Here is a 14,515-nt window from a genome sequence, read left to right as displayed (position 1 = left end):
ATGAGATGTATAAATTAGACAACACTGAGCATTATTTAAAATATTGATGAGATCTCATTTGTATATTAAAGGGAGTCTACACTGAGATAACTTAACTCTTTTGCTCCAGAGACAAACCTGAGAAGCGGGAGACAAAAGCAATAATCTCATTTTTATATCACTGTGATCTCATTATTGTCTAGGAGAAACAACTGAGAAAGAGAGGAGCTCTCATTTTAACATTTTCTTTCCTCTGGGCTAGCAGCACACTTTATATCTATCCCCATTTACCACTAAACATATACAACTCTTACAAAGTTTATCTGATCCCCCATTATCCACAAAACACACATGGGGGTTTGGCGGCCAATATGGCCGCCCAGGGGTTTGACATCAGTCACATGACTGTCACATGACACTACATCCAATATGGATGCCAAGGGGGGGTGTGGCATTGTTTGACAACAGACACATGACTGTCACATGACTTTACATCCAATATGGCTGCCCAGGGGTTTGACACCAGTCACATGACTGTCACATGACTCACAAAACAATAACAATAACAAACAACACGTGGTGACAACCACGTGGCTAATTTGCATAAAATGAGGCGTTGTTATGACGTATTTATGATGTTTCAGGGGGCGGGGCTTATTTTTGACAGTTTGTTCATGATAATAACTACTGTGGACTAACTGCTCAATTGCATCCAAGAAAACGCTAACCACGTTAGCTAAAATGACATCACGAGTATAGCCTAGTCTGGATGTTATGAAATGTTTCAACGTGATAGCTCGCTCTCACTCACTGACTGACGGCAGGCGGCATTTGTGCAGGCAGCTACAAACACTGTTTTTGACGTGATTAAACATAATATTTTGATCGAACGGGTTGCACAATCTGCATATGATTACGGAAGTGAGTACTCCCAGATAGCAAGGTGACATTGATATGATGTTGATTTTCCATCCAAATCATCATTTTGGTTGAGATTGAAATCTCAATGGTAAATAGACATTGAATCAGCATTACAATCCTGACAAAACCCCGACAGTACATGAGCATAGATAGAGAGACATCGAAACAACATTGGTTTATAGTTTATATTGCCATAATCGATAGAGCATCGATAAATAGTTCAGTAAAAGATATTGAAAAGTCATGGATGTATGGTTTACTGGGAAATTTTGACGTGGTGATTGAAAAGTAGCCTAGTGGATTTTTAGTTGACCGCGCGACAACGTTTGAACTGTCCGGCGGGAGATCATTTTGAGCAACGGTTCAGTCAGACCAACCGTGTTCAGTTCTCTGTCAAGTTCGCCGCTCCACCTTAATGGTAAGCAAGCATTTATTTATCTAACGATAATGTTTCAATGTGAAATTGTACTACATTAAATTCGGGCATGTTTACAGTCTATGTACATCGTAGCCTACTGTCTAACTTACAAACTCATTCATGCTTGAGTCAACTTAGGCTAGCTACGTTATCGTTGCTGGTCAAATGAATGTTTTACTTTAACGTTAGCAGTTCATCATAATGTTATGTTAACGTTAACGTAACTCGGCAGTCTGATTTATAATTAGGCCTTCCTTAACGTTAGTTGTCAGTAAGTTAGAGTTTATTATATTTATATGATTTACATAAAATGTTTGTTGAGTTTAAACTTTTACTGTCAAAATGATAGGCTGAAGATGATGTGCTGCTGGCTTACCAGCTAGCTAGCCTAAGTTGACTCAAGCACAGGCTCGGACTGGTAATCTGTACAACTGGGCAAATGCCCGGTGGGCCGGTCCATATGTGGGCCGGTGACCTCCGGGATTTTTTTTTTTTTTTTTTTTAAGTTATTTAGCCTATTTGCGGCCCGTCATGTAGACCTAGGGTTAGCCAGAGCCCGTCTACGGAGAGCCTTGGCACTTCCTATTAAGCCTCATTGTATCGACATTGGTTGCAGTTTCATTAGAATTCCACTGGGGGTGATTGCGGGCGAGTGCAGGTTGAATGGGGGTCTATGGAGCTAGACGGCTAAATGTATCTCTTTCACCTGCTTGTCGTAGAAGAATGATAGATTTTATTGTAGTTTATGCAGGTTCAATATAGATTTAACCCTTAAAGGTGTAGGTTTTTGAACGTTCTAAGTTCCGCAACAATTGAAGGTTCTAAAATTCTATGTTGAATTCAATGAACCCAGATATTCTTTAGAACGTTCATTTCTCAACATTCCCGTCACGGTGTGACGGTACTCCTTTAAGGGTTAAGATCTAAAGTTGAAAGAACGAGTACTTATGTCCTTTTCATTTCTTACAGGTTGGGTCGTTGTTGCCCATATCACGCTAGCATTGTGCTAATGAATGACGTCATTGACATATTTGAAAGGCTTTTTAGAAGACTTCAAACTTTTTAGACGTGACTTCAAAAAATATAACAATCAACAGTGTGTATTTTCTTTGCCTCTCCTAGCGAATGCAACATTCAAATTACTACTCAAAAAATTATATCCAGAGAAAAGTGGATATTGAGGGGTAAAGCTCCATAGACCTCCATGCATTCTGCACTCGCCTGCGAGCGCCCTCAAGTGGAATCTGAGGAGGAACTGCAACCAGTCCAGAAACTGGAAGTAACCAGACAGTGCCAATTCTCTTCCTATTAGACATTCTCTGGCTTAGCCTATAAATGCAGTTGCATCCATTTGGATTGGGGGGTGACAGGTCAATCATTTTGGCCTCTTCATGACAGGTTCAGTGTGTGTTACGATCGCGCCCCCCTGCCCCACCCCTCAAGTGGATTTGTCCAAGCAGCCGCTTGGTTTGTGGGGAAATATAGCCTACGAGTCCATGCATGGTAGCCTAGGCTATATAAGTGCCCTCCGCTGGCTGGTGTTCACATCATCGCAGTTTAACCGTAAACAGCAATCAGAGGTGTCTAATTTTATTCCATAAATATATTGTTTTCATAGACGTAAGTTGCACGCGCTACGAAGAGCTTCCATTTACTGCACCATGTAGGCTACTGTAGTGCGGTTTGTCTGTCAACATAAAAAAAATCTCCGGGTACCTACAATTTTCGCACAACTTGGTGGAAAAGTGTAGCACAGGTTAAAGAAAACCTATTCATGTTTGGACTCAAAAGGAACTTCAAAGTATTTCCCATATAGTAGCCTTTTAGCTCACAACGACAATGAAAGTGGAACTTGGAAAGTGGAAGTATCTCCACCGAGTGTTACATTAGATGCACAATCAATCTCGATGCACGTAAAAAGTATCAACTGGTAGGTTAGTAACGAAGGTAGCCTAATTTTGCAAAATGTGATGACGGCACACAAACTTGGGCAAAAACGTTTAGTATACACTTGTGGTGATAGCCTACAGTTAATGTGAATCGCTGACTATAACCAATGTAGAAGATTTGCACCAAATTGGCCTAAAGGCTTTGGTTGTGTTTCTACAACATGTTGGCACAAATCGTAATTTCTGTCAACTATGACGATCTCCATGCATGTTCAGTAGCCTATATTTTTCATTTAGTCAAACAGTGACATGTGGTTTAATCAGTGTTGGGCAAGTTACTTCAAAATCGTAATATATTATGTATTACTTATTACTGTCATTTCAAAGTAATTCATTACATTATAATATTACTGTCTCTGAATTGTAAGGCATTACACTATTGTATTACTTTTAAGTTACTTTTACCAAAATATCTAGAAATATGGATTTGGAATTCTAAATGCAGTTTATTATGCTCAATGTAGCTCATTGCACTTCTAATGGAGGGTGATGTGGTACAACATAATGACTGAGCTAGGCTTAAGGCTACAGTAGAATGCAATAGGTGCAGTGATGGCTCATGATGCAATACAAGGAACAATCATAGCCAGAATTTTGTTTAAAGAAGACAAAAGGTCAAAGTCTGGTCAATTGTGATAGAAATGCTGTAACTTTAGGCTTAGGCCTACTCATTAAAATCAACAGAGAGCCCACTACCTGTATATTGTAACCCAAAACTTAGACATGTCAAGATAGGCTACACAGTGCAGCTACTGGCCATTTTGGTGCCCTAACTGGTGCAATACAGTATTAACCTAAGTATGTCATCATATGGCCAACTATAAAGATGTAATCTGCCAGTTCCCAGGGATGGGTAGTATTTCTGAAACATGTAATATGTGTTTCAAATGCAAAATAGTATTTTGTCATTTGTATTTTATTGGGTTGAAGGAAATGGCTCTGTATTTTGTATCAAAATACTTTATTGGTGTGTATTTTTGTATTTTAAAAATACTGCAAAATACTAAATGTGAAACACACAAAAAAAAGTAGATACTACACACAGGTGTAATGAATAATTGGTAATTAGGCAACAATGGTTTATGTTTATCGCAATCAGCTAATGTGAGAACAGCTGTGTTCAACAACACTTACAGCTTTTCAGTGACGGCTATTGCTGAAGCATCAGCCCTGGTCTGAAGCACTGGTGTGAAGTGGTACGCAAGTAAAGATGAGCAAGTTGACCTGTGCAGGTTCACATAAGGACACTGACAAAGGCAACCATGTCCCATTGTCTCCATGCCAATCTTGAACAGAAAAATGTCTCCACCACAATGACATCAATAGATGGTAAGTCGTCGGTCCAGTAGTGGGCCGGTCCAGGAGAAAATTGCCAGGGCCGAATTTTGTTCCCAGTCCGACCCTGCTCAAGCATGAATGAGTTTGTAAGTTAGGCTACGATGTACATAGACGGAATATGATTATTCTAAAGTTTCACTTGTAAGTAGCCTTCAGTTTAACATATTTATCTAACACTGTATATCTTTCTTCTATTTCTGTTAGGTGCCGCTTCACTCAACTGGATGGTCAGGCTGACTGCAACCGTAGGCCTACTGAATAGATGGCAGGGAAGCACAGCACACGGGAATTTATAAATGAAGAAGAGTGAATAAATGCACTTGCTTTTCAAACTGATAACAAGTTGTCAATGGTTATTTATGCAAGCTTGTGTAGCCTAAACCAGACATACCTAGGCCTAGCCAAATGTATCCTGGCTGTAGATAAAGCAGGGTATGAATTTCCCAATATTTTGCCAGATTTATAGTGGTTTACTGCGGTTTAATATGAATTGAAATACCATTGAAATCGCATTGATCTTTAGTTTGGTTGTAATTTCAACATTGTTTCAATATTTATTTTAATTGAAATACAATTGAAATTCCGCTGGTCTATAGTTAATAAATCAACATTGTTTCAATATTAACTGAGGGTGCAAACTGATGTTAAATCAACATCGAAATCCGACATTGATTAAATGATTCATGGTTGACAATGTAATGTTGATTCTACATAGTTTCAATGCCCGTCTGCTATCTGGGCTGCGTTTGTAACGTGATCAAAAGTAATATTTTGACTGTCCCCAGGACCCCTTAAAATGTTACTGGTCCCGTGCCCCTGGGTAAGTGCCCAGTTGCCCTAATGGTTAATCCGGCCCTGGTCATATTACTTATTATTTATATTACTGTGTTATGATTCGCAGCAAAATGTTATTACTGTAGTTTGACCATTTTTTTACCATAATTCATAGCGAAACCACATCAACATATACAGTATACAGTACACATTTTTCCCCAAAACAGCAAGCTGTGAAAATCACAGAATCTTGTTACAGTGTAAGGATTAAGATTCCCTTGACATGGATAGATGAATTGGATTTGAATGACATGATTTTAACCAACATGCTATTTTTAAGTATGACAAACTGCAGGTTTAAGATGAGAAATGAAAAGGTTTGGCATAGCCAAGTTTTTCCAACCAAAGAAAAAGGGGGGAACTGGACACAGGTGGAGAAGACAGGGAGAGAAACCAGGAGACTGGAAAGAAGCTAGAGAAACAGAAGGAGAAAAGGACAGGCAAGTTAGAATTGCATTAGAATGTTGTTTCAATCCAGATAACCTACATCTATCGATGACTAAATTTGTCCATATTCCCTCCCTAAATTCACTAGAAGACATCATTTGAGTGGTCATTTTTTTCAAAATGTTCTCCGGTGGACTATACCCCTAAACCCCCCTAGAATTGCTTTTTGACACTGTACCATTTAAGTACAGACTATACGGACTGTAGATAGTGATTACACAGAGAAAGGGTCCACAATTCACAAATTAAGACCCACACCATCCAAAAATCCAGCTACATGTATGATTTGCCTCTCACTCTGTGTAATGTAGTTTAAAGAACAAAACACATTCAATGAAATCTGTAGAATTTTAAGTTTTGAATAATGTCCATGGCCCCCCTCCTGGAACCTCATGCCACCCCAGGAAGAAATCTCTAGATCCGCCACTGTGCACATGGCCTTACGTCAAAATAAATCTGAAAATTTATAAGACACAATGCTGAGTTTGGCCTTGTCTCCAAACTATCACATGACAATACACTGTCTTCTCAGTAATGTGCCTTGAAAATTAAATTTGGTTTTGAAGATAATCTGTGGATAAGGCCAACTGATGGGTTGTACATGGGTTGTGATGGGTTGGCTACAAACCAAAACGAGTTGAAATGTTTAAAATGTGTTCCAGTTGTTGGAGCGTAAATGCAGAGACAATAAAAATATCTGAAGGTATTAGCATATGCTGTGTATACCAGTGTTTCTCAAAGTGTGGTCCGCAAGCTATCCCAAGTGGTCCGCGAGCAGACGTGGTAAAAAATAATATAGATGAGTTGTTTGCAATATTGAACCAACTTGTATGTAAATCCAAACAGTTCTGCAACACTACCTATGTAAGCTATGCCAATTTAAATCATATGAATCCTCTGACACAATAAGCTAGGTGCAAAGACAATAAGCACAGTGGTTCAGTGAGTAGGCCTATTGTGTCTATTAGCTAGGTGGTCCATGAAGTTTTTTCTACTGGTTCTAAGTGGTCCTTGGTCTGAAAAAGAGAAACACTGGTGTATACCACATTGCCTGGTTCTGTTCTAGAGTTTTATCTTTATAATTGGCTGACGTTCAGTGCAAGTTCAGTCAGCACGATGTGACCACAGATAAGCCTTGACGGTTGACGCCCCAGACATTTGATGCAGGCACTGAAGGGTGCCGTAGGTCTCTGCTCTACAGTCACACCTCGCACACGGCTGTTTTTACACTGCTCTGATAGCAACCTACATTAGTCTATGGACAAATATTCATACATCCTTATCCAAAGAATGTCTGTCACTGACATATGCTGAACTTTTGGAGAGGTGAGTGTTTAAAATAGACTTGTTAAGCAGACTGAGAACAAAACAAAAAACATCCACTTTTCAGAAAATGGCATTTTATCAAATGTTATATTAGAACAAACATCATTCCAAATGCATTATTAGTAAGAACTTGAACTTGAGAAGGCATCTTATGCTTGGATCTATCTGATTGAATTTCCCTCAATATTCTTGACTTTCTAAACTTGCAATTTCCCCTTGGGGAATTAATAAAGTATCTATCTATCTATCTATGTATCTATCTATTCTGAAAGATCCACTGGCTGATTACTGAAACCCCAGGCTGTGATGTCTGCTGCATTTTTTAATGACAATTGAACCAATGTTCATGGGGCTCAGATTATTCTCAAAGTTATTGTGTGAAAGATACCATATGTTTCCTGACAGAAGGTCTCTTCACTTGCTTATGACTACTTTAATCTGGGATGTTTTGGAACAGATTTTGAGAAGCAGTTCTACACAAACTTAACAGCAATGTCAACCATTTCGAGAATTTATGCTCGACTGTTAAGCTTTTCACACATTTATGCAATATGTAAACAAAAGCTTTACACCTTTGTGTTCGGTAAGGTCTGCTGTTTATTCTGATATATGGTTTGTCATGTGTTGAGGTAAAGTTCGCAAAGTATTCCACCAAGATGAATGGGTAGGGAGACGGGCGCAAAAAATATGATTAAATTAAAGTTACTTTTCTCGCGAACCGTTTACCACAACAACTAACCACTAACATCGTTTAAACGCTGAGAAAAAGCTCTTTCGTGTGATACATGTAATGTCAAGTCAAGTCAAGTCAGATGTATTTTTAAAGCGCATTTAACATGCACAATCCAAAGCGCTCCACAAACAAGACACATAACAAGACAAAAGATGCCGGATGGAGCGGCGTAGTCGCCAGCGCACCCATGACATCAAGACAAGACAAATACTTTTAAAAAACTAGATGTACCGCATAGCGGTACAAAATATGACCGCCGCTCAGTCCTGTACATCCGTTCCGCGAAAATAAATCACACTTCAATTTGTCTCCATATTTTACTCCATCCCCCACTCTTGAAACGTTTGTGTATGCTTGTTTGGCATGCCTGAGTGTGTGCGGCTGCACAGAAAGTACCCTACTGGTGCTGAAAAGGTGAATAGATTGTAGAATAGCCAAAGAAGATGTAGAATTGTTATAAAACCTTTAAAATCTCTAAACAATCACAAGTAGGGCAGTTCATCACAGTTCATCCATTGCAACTGGATTGATGAAAGGTCACTTACACCTGTAGGCTACATTGTATTTGGGAAAAGCAAAAGGTATCAGCATAATGTTATTTATTTATTTATTTATTTATTTTTTATGTATTTTTAAACAAAAACATCTCTGTCAGTTCCATGCCGTTTTCAACAGCTATCAAAAACAAAGGTCATTTTTGGATGGATGGATTTTTTGTGAATGTTTCTTCTTCTTACATAAGATTTTAGTCATCTTTAGTTCATGTAATACTTTATTGTCAATGCACAAATTAAGTAACAGTAGTCTGAAACGTTATTGTTAATGCACAAATTAAGTAACAGTAGCCTAGTCTGAAACGAAATGCTGTTTTACATCTAACCAGTGGTGCAAATAACTGACATGTCCAAATGGGCCTTGATGAAATGCGTCGCTAGACTGTTCATACACATTTTAACGGGCCAAAGTTGAAGAGCTTTTGTCCGTTATTGTTAGTGCAAATATAGGCTGATTCATGATCCCTTGCATTGTTTAACTGAGGTCCATGGCTAGTCTGGCTTTCATCAGACCAAGCTCAATCTTTTAAGAAATCAAAAAATAAATAGCGGGCAGATCAGGCTGGGTTCACCCAGCCTAGTCCATAGGCACCCGATATTGTTTAATTTTCCGATTGAGATATACACGCTCTGGCTATTCTAAATGCAAAAAGGCATCAGGAAGTTATGACAAAACGGTAACTAACAAACTAGATCCTAATAGAAAGCTGTTAGCTTCCCTAAGCTACAGGTAGGATTATAAGGTAGGCCTATTTACAACATAAATTGTCAATAGGCTATGCTGGCGACACAAATAAAATCTCCTTTGGAAACCAATGGCTTACGCCTTACAGTATCAAGCGGACTTGTCATATCATGGCGAAAAGTTGTAATAACATTCACGCAGCTCCATGAGTCAAGGAAAGCGCGAATGAAATAGCCACTTCTAAATGGACCCACTACACAGTAGCTTAAGGTGTTTTGCTAAAGCAGCCATAATGAAATGAAGGTGTCATTGTTTGGATACTTCACACACACGTGCTTTTTAATTTCACAGACTACAACTACCAAGCTGTAATCAAAGCACATCGATTCCCCTCTCACACCCTGCACGCACTTAAAACAAAATAAACAGGCGTCTCAGTCTCACGCATGTATAGGCAAAACTGTATCAGACCGGTGTAACGTTGGTAAATCTTCCATTGCACAGAATGATTTTGTAGCACGTGCAATAAATGACAGTCGAAAGATACAAACAGTGCTGCTATACATTTGCTTGGTATAACCGCATTTATAGTTTTCTACAAATGCAATAAATCAAATGCCTCCATCACTCAACCAACGCTAACGGTAACATTACCTAGGTCCTTATTGATATTACAAGATTGACGTACCTGCAGTAAAAACCAAGCATGTCCGATAAACATCCTCAGATTTATTTCGGCTTCAAGAAGAAATGGGAATTACACTTCATGTGAACATCGTCCTATCCTTATTAGATGTTCGCTGCGGTAAATTACAGTCCTTGTATGAAGCGTCCATTGTTTTTTCCAACCCACTTTTAACTTCCAACAAAATTACGTCTCACTGCAATGATGCGCCATCTAGTGGACAAACGACTACTTCTCGCCAATACTGAAAATGCAGCCATGATGATGATGATGATGATGAATATTTATTTTGGCTTTCTTTTAATCCTACTGATTTTCATTTTTTACCGGGGGGCAAATCACAAATGAGTGATTATGAGCCAGGTTGATGTGGGCCCTTGAGACCAACATACCATAAAAGATTCACAGAGAACTGTGTCTGCCCTACCCTCCTTTCGGGGGGTCCAGTCCAGCGGGGGGGCTGCAGATGAAAACGAAAAATGACGATTCCATGCTATCCATGTGGGGGTACATGCCCACCAAGTTTTGTGTACCCCGGTCTTTCAGTGTCCCGGGAATCCTTGTTGGTGTACGTCACTAAATGTACACATAAATTATTTTATTGTAAGGCCCCCCATGAACGAAAGTACACAAAACTTGGCATGCATTCAGAGGGTGTCATAATGATCCTACACTTTTAATTTCGTGCAGTTTTGACCTTGTCAGCCAGAGATATTGAGATGAAAACACCTAATTTTTTGCTTTTTAATTTTTAACTAGGTGGCGCTATACATGAAATAAGTGGTAATGGGATGGGTTGACATGCCCCCTTAAGACCAACATACAAAAAAAAGGTGGACCTCCTAGGCGCTACGGTTCTCGAGATATTCACAGAAAACTGTCTCCGGCCACCTACAGGCCAGTTGGTGTATAGTAACATAAATTCATTTATTGTGTGGCCCCCCATGAACGGAATTCCACAAAACTTGGCGTGCATACAGAGGGTGTCATAATGATCCTACACTTCCAATTTCGTGCAGTTTTGACTATGTTAGGTCACAGATACCTTCAATTACACCACCTCATTTTTACTTTTTTGTGTTTAACTAGGTGGCGCTATACATGAAATGAGTGGTTATGGAATGGGTTGACATGGCCCCTTGAGATCAACATACAAAAAAAAAATGGTCCTCCTAAACCCTGCGGTTTTCGAGATATTCACAGAAAACTGTGTCTGCCCTACCCTCCTTTGGGGGGTCCAATTCAGCGGGGGGGCTACAGATCAAAACGAAAAACGATGGTTCCATGCTATCCATGTGGGGTTACATGTCCACCAAGTTTCGTGTACACCGGTCTTTCAGTGTCCCGGGAATCATTGACGGAAATTTGGGCATGCGAAAAAAAAAAAAAAAAAAAAGAAAAAAAAAAAAAAAATCTGACTAAACCTATATGACCGCCGCTTCGCTGCGCGGCGGTCATAATAACAAATACAAAAAATGCCGGACGGAGCGGCGTAGTCGCCAGCGTACCCGTGACACCAAGACAGTGATGGACTGGGATTAAAAAACGGCCCTGGCATTTTCACCAACCAGCGGCCCACACGGGGACGCGCATGCACGCGCGTGCACGTGCCGGCAACACACAGATATAACTTCACATGCACGGACATAACACGTTTGTAGCACCATTGGTCATGAACTCTAATATGCATAAAGACTGAACCAAGAACATGGATATATCAATGCACAACTCCAAAAAAATGAATGCAATATGAAATATGAAAATGAAAAAAGAATAGCCTAGAATACATGGATTGTCACGAAAACATGCGTGCACAAGAGGCAGAAAGCACCATAGAACAGCATAGAGCAGTGCTCTCCATGAAAAGAATAAAATAAGTTTTTGTGCTGAAAACTGCACCAATTCGAAATCACGATGGTTAGATAATGTTCAATATGTTCAATATCCCTAAAGGAATGCATGTCTTCGCCAAAAATGACAAAATACGATGTTAATGCAAATGAACGGCAAACTCTGAAATATAGCCTGAAATGAGATGTTATTATTATTGAGACAACAGGGTATACAAAAAATTCCGATTGTAGCTTACAGCAGCCGACTATTTAGGTTAAGTTTATAACGTTGTGGACGGCCACCAAGCGTCTGCCGCACGGCTGCCCGCGAATTTTGTTGGTAAACGGGAAACCCATCATCAGAGCAGCCGCTCCACAAACGTGTCTTAATTAACGTCATGCAGTTGGAAAAACTCTGCATGCCACTTGAGTACATGACAGGAGGAATTCATATGCTAACCATATATAGTTGTAGGCACAGGTAAAGAGGTTTAACTGCTGGAGAAGGAAATAGCAACAGATTGCACAATTCTTGCAGGTAGCACATTTCTTGCTCACCAGGTTTATTTCTGTATCTTCCTATCTCCGCGGCATCATCAAAGTCCGACGCTTTGACTGTATACTTGTTTAGAGGATACTTTTTCAGGCTGTCCCAGTGCGTGGCGAGATGTGTCAATTCCGACTGTAGATTTTCAACCGTAGCACCTTCACTGAATTTAAGCAGACATTCTCTTATGCTTCGAAGTGCATTTGGGGGCAGTTTATTGCTACACTGTAACAAGATTCTGTGATTTTCACAGCATCACTACTGTTTTTGAGAAAAAATGTGTACTGTATTTGTGAATACAGTATGTTGCTGTAGTTTCGCTATGAATTATGGTCAAAAATGGTCAAACTACAGTAATAAAAATTTGCTGCGAATCATAACACAGTAATAAATCTGACTCCTCCCTCACTTGTCAGCTTTTTGAAAATTTTGAAAAAAACATGGCGGAAAATCAGTTGGGGTTTTCTGTTTTCTTTTTGCACATAAATACAAAGTTAAGCTCCCAGATAGCAAGGTAACATTGATATTATGTTGATTTTCCATCCAAATCATCATTTTGAAAAGATATTGAAAAGTCATGGATTTATGGTTTACTGGGAAATGTTGACGTGGTGATTGAAACGTCCACGACGTTTGAACTGTCCGGCGGCGGGAGATCATTTTTGAGCAACAGTTCAGTCAGTCAGACCAACGGTGTTCAGCACTCTGTCAAGTTCGCAGCTCCACCTTAATGGTAAGCAAGCATTTATTTATGTAACGTTAATATTTCATTGTGAAATTGTACTACATTAAATTCGGGCATGTGTACAGTCTATGTACGTTGTACTGTCTAACTTACAAACTCATCCATGCTTGTTGGATCAACTAGCAGCTAAGTAACGTTAGGCTAGCTATCATAGTTGCTGTTGCTGTGAAGGTGGCATTAACGTTAATGTTTTATGTTACGTTAACGTTTTGGCAGTCTCGTTTATATTAGGCCTACCTTAGTTCTCAGTAAGTTACAGTTTATTATATTCATATAATTTATATAAAACATTCGCTAGTAGTGCTAGGCCTAGTATGTTACTGTCACAATGTTAGGCTGAAGATGATGTGCTGCTGGTTAACGTTAACGTGGAGGTTTAGCTGCTACCAGCTAACTTATGTAGCGTTAACTCATCGTAATCAGTACATATATCTATGTGTTGCTGCAAGCAAACATCATCAATGAGCTCACCAAGCTGGCTAACGTTAGCAGCTAAATATACCTTGCGAAACTGAGTTATGCTAACACCATCTTCAGCCTGGCATTTTGACAGTAAACTCAAAAAACATACAGTATATATATAAATGATTATTCTAAAGTTTCACTTGTAAGTAGCCTTCAGTTTCAGTTGAAAATTGTTATCTAACACTGTTTATCTTTTTTTCTTCTATTTCTGCTAGGTGCTGCTTCACTCTGCTATTGGTGGTGGATCAGGCTGACTGCAACCGTTGGTCTAACGTTAGGATGCAGCACATGATAATTTCTAAACGAAAAAAAGTGAATAAATGTACTTGCTTTTCAAACTGATAACAAGTTGTCAATGGTTATTTATGCAAGTTTGTGTAGCCTAAACCATACCTACGCCTAGTGAAATTTATCCTGGCTGTAGATAAAGCAGGATATGAATTTCCCAAAATTACTGTATATAATATTACAGCACTGGTATTACTACTGTACTAAGTTACAGTATGATCCATAAGTACTGTGATTAAAAATACGGTAGACAATTCAATACTGTATACATTACAGCACTGGTAGTACTACTGTAGTTTGCATTTACAGTATCAGGCATAGGTACTGTGATAAACTTTTTACAGTGTAGATCGGCATACAATTCCCCGTGCCGAAGGAAGTAGAGGCATTCGGTTTTGAAATTCCCAGAAGTCATTGCTTCATGTAGCCTAACTTTTGTAAACCAATAATAAAATAAAAGATACAGGCATATTTATTGTATTCCAATTTCAAACAATGCACTTTTCAATCATTTGATTGAATAAGGTTACAAAAGAATGTAGACTGATGTAAATATTGAGGGTCACCATGACTGTAGTATAGAGACTCATATCTGGTATAAATACTGATCAGTTTCCCACTATGAAGGAGGAAAAGAGAGTTAGAGATAAATGGCTGATTCGAAGCTAATTAACACTATTGATGCTTGATATTGGGCCGAGAGATAATGTGAAACCGGGCCGCGCAAACCCGACAAACATGCCGCTCCGTGATTGGCCGGCCCAAACGG

General features: G+C 39.2%; 1 protein-coding gene and 1 long non-coding RNA gene across 2 annotated transcripts in view; both read left to right on the top strand.

Annotated features, from left to right (window-relative positions):
* Nucleotides 1–1,033: 1,033 nt before the first annotated feature.
* LOC121698836 lies at nucleotides 1,034–4,944 on the top strand. The gene is made up of 2 exons (XR_006026878.1): nucleotides 1,034–1,318; nucleotides 4,810–4,944. It is a non-coding gene; the product is annotated as an uncharacterized LOC121698836 (long non-coding RNA).
* Nucleotides 4,945–7,058: 2,114 nt separating this feature from the next.
* The window catches only part of chst10 (carbohydrate sulfotransferase 10), a 29,509-nt gene continuing 22,052 nt past the window's right edge, over nucleotides 7,059–14,515 (top strand). The window contains exon 1 of the mRNA XM_042080955.1: nucleotides 7,059–7,212. The gene's annotated coding sequence lies outside the window, so the exon portion shown is untranslated. The remainder of the gene's footprint in view (nucleotides 7,213–14,515) is intronic.

Source organism: Alosa sapidissima, chromosome 23 (genome assembly GCF_018492685.1).
Source record: "Alosa sapidissima isolate fAloSap1 chromosome 23, fAloSap1.pri, whole genome shotgun sequence".
NCBI classification, from domain to species: domain Eukaryota; kingdom Metazoa; phylum Chordata; class Actinopteri; order Clupeiformes; family Clupeidae; genus Alosa; species Alosa sapidissima.
The sequence above is the reverse complement of the archived record's forward strand: the minus strand, read 5'-3'. Positions and strand labels throughout refer to the sequence as shown.